Genomic DNA, 8489 nt, shown 5'->3' on the forward strand with positions numbered 1-8489 from the left:
TTCTAACAGATTTTAGTTTTAACAGGTTAGCCAGAAGAAAATGTTTCAGCTCATGAGGTGAGTATTCTCACAGAGCACTTGAGTTCATCTGTTAATGTTACTTAAGCGCTTAATCCTTGTGGAATTGACAGCTAGTCACAGTTAGAAACATAAAATGTGTCGTGATGGGAACAAAAGGAGAGAGAGTTAATCAATATTGGTGTGTGGAGGAAGTCCATTTTTATGCAAAGATTCATTAAACCACACTGGAATGCATCTTATCTGCAATCCTATGCCTCACAAAGAGAACTGTAATTAATAAAGAAGTGCTAGGAAGAGTTGATGGTTGATGGTCTACCTAGAAATAGTTGCAGTAAATCATTTAATTCTGTAAATAGGGCTATTGAATTGGACTGGATAATATTTTACAGCATTTTTCAGAAAATGTTCAACTATAATTCCCTGCACTATATATCTTTGCATATATTGTGTAGGTAGATGAGGAAACAATGTGTTCTGTGATGACCTTAAGTGACCCATTAACTGTGGTTTGCTGGGGTTGTGTATTACCATTTCCATTTCTGCATTATTTTTAAAAACATATGTCAAAGATGGATTTCAATTATGTGATATTTAAGCTAATTGATAAGGAAGGCAGAATTATAACAAAGGTGAAGGAGGACACAATTAAATGCATTGGACTTATTATAGAATGTGTTGCACAGGCAAGGAAGTAGGAATGACTAAAGTATGTAGTACCTGCCCTGTATCTATGATGGTTCTGATGTACTCAACCAGTAGGAAGTGCTAGAGATCCACAGCCATAATCAATAATCTTAGGCACTTCTCTTCAGCCTCCAAAGAGCATTTAAGGGGAAGAAATCTTCAGTTACAATATAATGTAGTAGCTTCACGCCTTCAAAAAGGTCATAACTAAATAAATATAGATATTTTTCCATAGTCTTATAATAGCCTTATAATAGCAATATTAATAGAAATATGTTTCAGTTGACAAATAAGAGAATTATTTAAGGAGTGAGGATAGACCAGTAAGTAACCTTTTTACATATTGTCTATTATTTTAAGATTTGCTTTTTAAATTACCCTCTTGTAACACTAACAGTGAGAGTTGCCCATATGTCAAACATGCCGGCACATACACTCATTAGCAGCATTCAAACATTCTGTACTCTATGAAGTAAAGTTACTTAATTATGTCATCATCAAGCTGTCAGCAGGTCATTGTTAATTACTTTGGTTTGATTATGCTACTTCCTGTAACTAATGTGTCTGAACTTGCTAAGATCCATCCAGTCAGGCAGGGTGGGAAAGTATGCCTTGAGGAGACAGTTGTGCTACTCTGTCATGTCACACTTGCCCTCCTACACTAACTCCCCCTGGTACTCATCCTCTTACAATGATAATAGGATTTGGGCCCCTCATTTATTCTGCAGGGGCCTGGTTATGGCCCTGTCCATGGTGCAGAACTTCTTTGTAGCTTGTATGTTTGGCAAGCAGATTCATAGCTGTGTGTATGTAAAGATTGCATTATTGGTGTTGGGGAGTGATGTGTTTCTGATCTGTTTTCTTTCCATGACTTATTATACTTAAAACAAGGAACATCTTTAGCTTTAGGCCAGGCAACAAGGAATGATCCACAGCAAATCCTTAACCAGGTAAAAGGATCCTTATAAAAACTCTATATAATTAATAGTTAGGTTGATAGCATATGCTTTCTGACAACATTTACAGACCACCATTTTATTAAATTATAGAAATGTGTTTTCACAAATCACAAAATATTACAAAATACATTGTATTATAATTCCAGTAGCATGATATGATTGTCTGTTCATAACAATTTGTATGACACAGTTTGTATGAAAAGTTGTGAATTGTTAGAAAGGTTAGGGCTAATGTGAAGTATTTTGTTTGTAGCTACTTTTGGGCATCATTTATATGGAATCCAACATCCAGCATCTCTCACTGGTACAAACTGGTACACATTTTTGGTGAGATCAAACTCCAGATTAGCATTTAATACCAAAACAAAATCTAGCACTGCCCGCCAAACAAAACAATTCCTTAGAGATTTATCAGTCTGCAACTTAGATGAAAAACTCTTGAAACAATTACCAAGAAGAGCTAATGAGCATGTAGCAAAGATCCAATAATATTATTCTTGACTCATTCACCATCACGTCTTTACAAAAACAGAATCCAGAGGGGGAAACCATTCTTTTATTCAAAGTGCTATTTCAGAAATTTGCTAGCATTAGAAAGTCTCCTGGGACTTAATGGTGTATATTGTTATAAGGTTTGTAAGATACCTTATCATAGCAAAGTAGAGGACAATTACTTTTATGGTTGGATTGCCTTTATGGCTTTTCTCAGATTCAGATTCAGATTCAGATGGGGACTGGAACCTTAGGAAAGAAATCCCATGATTGTTCCTCCAGGTGCACATCATTGGGATTGGTGTAGTGCCGCTATCCAGTACCTAGGAACCAAGGTAGTATGTACAGTCAACCACATCCCAACCAATAAGGCCCATGTGACCAGCGACAGGTCTCCCCACTGGCACCCTTTACGTGACATAATAAAGGAAAATAATTAAGCGGGCAGGGGAAAGATGGGTCATTAGCAAAATGAAGGCAAAACCAAAAGAAAATGTTTAAAAAAAAGTGTGCTCAGAAGTAAAGGAGGAAGAGAGGGACTATGCATGTGGGAACATGCATAGATGCAGAGAAAGGGCATCCAATCGTTGCTTGAAAGCTGCAGTTGTGGGTGCCATGACAACGTCCTCAGGTAGGGAGTTTCACGAGTCTATAACCCACCTAGAGAACTGAGCCTCAGGTTTGATGTGGTATGACATGGGCTTACTCAGTTTCATAGAATGAAAGGGTTGGTAGGGGAGCTGGTGTAAATAGCCAAGTTAGGTCAGGTCCAATATTATGCATGAGTATGCGATAGGTGAGTATGAGGTCACCTCAAAGCCGCCTATAGTGCAAGGAGAACATCCTTAGGGTTTCATGCCTAGTGCCATAGTACATACCTCGCATGCCACATACCATCTTAGTGCCAACCCATAAAACGTGTTTCAGGGCCATTTTGTCCCTCACGAGACAAGGTGGATTCGCCTGAATGCAATATTCCAGGTGTGGCCTGACAAATGCTGAGAATATCCTAACAAATATGTCACTGGTGATTTTACAGAAGGCCTTATGAACCATTCATAGAACACGGAAAACTTTCGAGGCTGAATCCTGCCATTGATCACTAGCCTTGAAATCACCAGAAAGGGTGAAGCCTACGTCTTTGATCTGGCTGACAGAGGGGATATTAACTGTTCCGAGCTGATAACTTGTTGGAGGCAATTTGGGACTGACACGCAGTACAGAGCATTTCTCCCAGTTGATCTGTAGCTCCAAATATCTCTGACCAACCCCAAAGCTGATCTAGGGCACTCTGTAAGTTATGCCCCCCCCCACCAGGCTTGTCCACAAACAACAGGGATGACAGATTCAGGGCCTCAGGAATATCATTCGCATACAAGGAAAACAGTATGGGCCCATGTACAGACCCTTGAGGGACTCCACTAATAACAGCAGTCCTAGGTGACATGCTAATGCCAACACGAACACACTGTTCTCTACTGTTGAGGAAGGCCGAGATCCAGTCCAACAACCTGCCACATATACCTAAGGTTCTCAATTTGAAACAAAGTCATTGAAGTGGAACCTTATCAAACACCTTGCAGAAGTCAATAAAGACTACATCCATGGCATGGCTCTGCTCAACCATGTCAGCCCACATCTTCTTGGTAGACAGAAAGTTAATCAGGCAGGAATATCCCTTCTGAAAACCATGCTAAATATCACTCACTAGATGGTGCCTTGTTAGGTAATCCTCCAGCTGCTCAAGAACAATCCTCTCCATTAGCTTGACAATAATGCTGGTCAAGCTAACCAGCCTATAGTTCACTGATCGGCTTCTCTCTCCTTTTTTGAAAACTGGGCAAATCACAGCTTCCTGCCAGACCTTAGGTAAGGCAACGGAATTAAACGATTTCCGATACACTGCCACCAGAGGAACACATGGATCAGATGCCAATTCCTTCAAGAGTTTAGAATGGAATCTGTCTGGCCCTGATGCTTTTGATAGATTCAGTTCCTGTAGCAGCCTACCATATAAAAACTCCACACTACAAAATGAGTGATCTGCTGGCATGAAAGCAGTCAAAATATATAATGGCAATTCTAATGTGAAAGTAGTGGCATATTGTTTCTCCAGCACACATGCCTTTTCCAAATTGGTAGTTAACTGGGGTGTCATCATCACCCAAGAGAACCGGAATAGAGTCCACTCTGCCCCCATGTGTTTTAATGTACGAGAAAAATCGCTTCGGGTTTGCCGCAAGAGAGGCTCACAAGAGCCTTTTACACGTCGACCTCGCACTCCTGTAGCCTTTCCAGGCGTTACTGGTTGGGGCCCTCACATAGCACTTCCACTGTTTGGCACACCTACGTAGACTCTTACTCTCTACGCAACTGATCCATGGTAGCCTGGCAGTTGCTTCTTTAGCAATATGTAGCGGCATGTAAGGTGATGATACATTGCTCAGGAACTGTATACATTTGTCCCATGCAGTGTCTACAGTGTCACATTTAGTGATAGAGCAGGGTGCCTCCCTAGCCTTATCCCTCATGGCCAGGAAATCAGCCTTCCATATATTTGGTCACTGTATCCTACCAACATTCCTTAGTCTCGGCAGGTTGCATCTAAACAGCAACACCGTGTGGTCACTGGATCCTAGTGGTTGCCCATAGGACATATAACTGATCAAATCTACTGATTTAGCAAACACCAGATCTAAAATCAACTCATAAACCTAGTTGGTTTGTCGACAAACCGCCTCAATGGACTTTCGAGTGTGAACTCAAGAAGCCTATTCGCAAAGGTGATAGATCCTGGCGAAGTTGTCAGAGTGAACTGCCGACACACCACCCAAAAACCCACAAGGCTAAGGCTTTGTTCACCCGTGGCATGACATGCCCTCAGATCCTTGAGCACCTCTGCACATTTTAATCTGTCAGCGAGAGGTAAGTCCTCTTGCAGACTGACGTCAGAGCCTTTCAGCTTGAAGGCAAATTATAGAAGTGATTTGCATTCATCAGGCCTCAAGAGAACTACTCGGAGCAGTCTCGGTTTGGACTCCTCAGCCTTTGGCAGAGTGTTACTGAGCCTGGTAAGTTTACGAACTGTGACCCCTAGGTGTCCTGGAGGCAGTAGCTTACTGGCGTAAGCCTTAAACCACTGTAAATCATCCATCATTCAGTGCTTCAGGCAGGACGAGGATGACTCATGAATATTACGACATATTACACTACAATCAGTGTATTGATGTCCTCTTCTAGGTGTATAGATCGCCCGGCTAATACCAGAATTCAAGCCCACTTTTGTTGTCTTAGAACTAGTAAACACAGCAATTTTTGAATTGTCTAATGAAATAAGCTCACCAGAAGCAGTGGGGATGGGATTATTAATGATCTCCTCAGTGCTCGTATTGTCTAGATCACGTGTGCGGTATGATAGGACTAGCGACGAGTTTGGGTTTTCTAGCTGGTCATTTCATCTTAGTCTCTGGACCACTAGTTGCGACTGCTGGACAGTCCTTATCCATATCTGAACCAGATTGGGGTTGACTGATATCAGGTATCCAACCATTATCAGCCAAAGGAAGTACAAATTCCTGAATGTCCGAATCAACTGGAACTATTGTTCCTATTGGAAAGGCCTCATTCTCTACACTATTTGCCTGCCTAGAGATGCTAAAGACTGAATCTGTCAACACAGTTAACTTGTCGTCCATCAATTGCAAGCATGCAGACAGTCCCTCTAATGCATTCAAGCATGCTAGTACTGCTTCTAACAAAGTGGACGATAAACCAAATCCCTAAGTATCAAATCTAGAACAACAATCCGCACAGTTAAACACCTGCCAGTATGCTCGCCGAACATACTGATTGCTCTTCAGCCCAGTACACTGCTCGTGGAACCACTGATCACAGCGGTTACACTGCATGCCCCCTGACATTGTAGTAACTAACTCAAGGCATCCTGGCCTACCACACTTAATCGGGGAGCCAGATGAAGCTACCTTCGATCGGGCACTACTTCTTGTCAAGGCCATAGTATAGTATCAAGAGTTAATAGCTAAGATGTGGTTAGAAAAATCTCACATATAACATGCACAAGTCTTAAACGAAGGTTTGCTGATAAAGCATCCAGAGTCACTTGCTGTGCATTCCTGGCCACGTATGGGCCCTCTCTGTTGGAAAACCTTGGTTCGGTACAAGCTGTACGAAGTCCACCACAGATCAAATTTTAGCTGGCTAACTAGCTAGCAGCCAGTAACTTCACCAACTTGTCATGATAACATCCACTGTTTTTAATCCATTCAATTAAAATCCATTGGATTTGTTCATGGAAGAAATGTCCGATGTATCCGTGCAAAGGAGAGCAAAAGCAGAGCTCAAGCAGAGTATTGCTGGACTTCTTCACCTTTATACACCATGTGTGTAAACTCATTCAAGTTTAGCTGTGTTTGGGAACAGCTGTGCTTCAGTTGCCACCAAGCTTCATGAGTTCAAAAATCAAATCTACACAAAAAAGGGTGTGTATTGTGATTTCCTTACTTGCGCTTCCTTGCTTCCTGGAATCTTTTACTCCTATCTTAGCTCCGCCCTCACAGGAAGTGAGGACTAGATGTAAGGAGGAGATGTGAGGACAGATATTGACGTCAAACCTGTACTCTGATGAGCTGCTCACGGAAGCATCACTTTAAAGTGACATCATTATTCATCACTTGTTGTGTTTGTGTTTGTAGTAGGTCTTTTATAACTTCATTCTTTTTTGGCGCATCTTTAAAGAATTTAATTATCTGCTATTAAAAGCATAATGAAACATTTAAAGTGTACTTTCATGGGCAAATTTTGTCCCTGATGATATTTTTGAAGAATTCAAAGAACATATTTCCTTTCCAATGTATGCAGCTTATTAATTTTCCCTTTTTATTTAATTTATCATTTTCATTAGACTTTGAGTGAATTTTTCTCTGTACCATGCCTTGTGTGGTAAAAGGAGCATTGCAGCATCACACCAGGCAAGTTCTCACAATGGTCTCAAAACCTGTGAAATTTCAAGGTCATGCCACAGTCCCATTCTAACACTGCCTAGACTAATATATATTGCATCACTGTTTTTCCATTAGTTTACTGAAGCTTTACAATTATTCAGTCATTTTCAATTTCAACTAATAGAGGGGAACCTTTTTCTTTTTTGCTACACTGTCTCCATGGAAACGCAGAGAAGACTGCTATTGCTGTAATTTCTGCAGTCCTCTGTGAAGCAGGTTGGACACAAGGTGACTTAGTGGTGTTCACATTCTCTTACTGGAAACCTCAACCTCAAGGAAAGCTTTTGTATTCCCTCTTATTTTGGCCTTCACTCAGTAACTGCAGTATGCCGTTGAATATCTCCTGAGACTCAAACATAAATGTCAATGATATTAAGCATCCAAAACCCAAGTTCAAATTTACAGCATCACAATAACAACCCCTTCTCATATCATCCTAAACCATTTCAGATCCCTGTTGTTGTTGTTTCTGTGGCATGAATAAAAAGCACACATTAGTTAGGTGTCACATTCATTTAGTGAACTTCAGTCCTTATTTGAAAACATGCCTGTGAACATATGACTTTATGACTGGTCCCCAGATCTCAGTATTGTATGCTTTGCACCGCCATCAACACAGCTGAACCCCTTCCTCTGATGCAGCTTGTGTTCAAGGGCACTATGGAAACGGGGAGAGCAAAAGCATTTGAACCAGGAACCGCCCTCACTGGAACCTACTCAGGCCATGCTAACCAGTTGATATAACTTATATTGCCTTCAGTACAGGATTGCATAGAAATTTGTTTTCTATTTATTTATTTGTCAGAATCAATAACAATGAAGAAAAAATTAAAAGTATAATGAAATGGATGAAATCTACAAAGACTTTTCAATCAGCTGCACATTATTTATCTATTGATAACATGGTTAAAAGGGAAAAATGAACCACAGAAAACAAGCCATTGTGGGATTGGCTTTCAAGACACTTAATTACAACAAATGAGATTTGGTTTTAATGGTGGTTTTCTTTCATTTCTAAAAAGAAAATTAGATTTTTGATTTTTAAATTTTGAAGAGAAGCAAGACTTTTACATAGAGTTTTAAAAAAGGGTCATTATATCCTAGAAACAGAAAATTAATAGCCTATTAATCATGAAATAATGTTATATAGTAAACCTATCCCAGATGTATGCCTACAGGCTAGCTGGCTGGTTTGTCAGCAGGCTCACTAATTATCATGATGACATATTAACTGCATTAAAATGTGTTTCAATTATACCCATGTACAATTACATACTCACCTTTCAGTGTGAACCTGATAACTGGTTATGAC

The sequence above is a fragment of the Electrophorus electricus genome, chromosome 10 (assembly GCF_041902795.1).
Source record: "Electrophorus electricus isolate QZ-2024a chromosome 10, ASM4190279v1, whole genome shotgun sequence".
NCBI classification, from domain to species: domain Eukaryota; kingdom Metazoa; phylum Chordata; class Actinopteri; order Gymnotiformes; family Gymnotidae; genus Electrophorus; species Electrophorus electricus.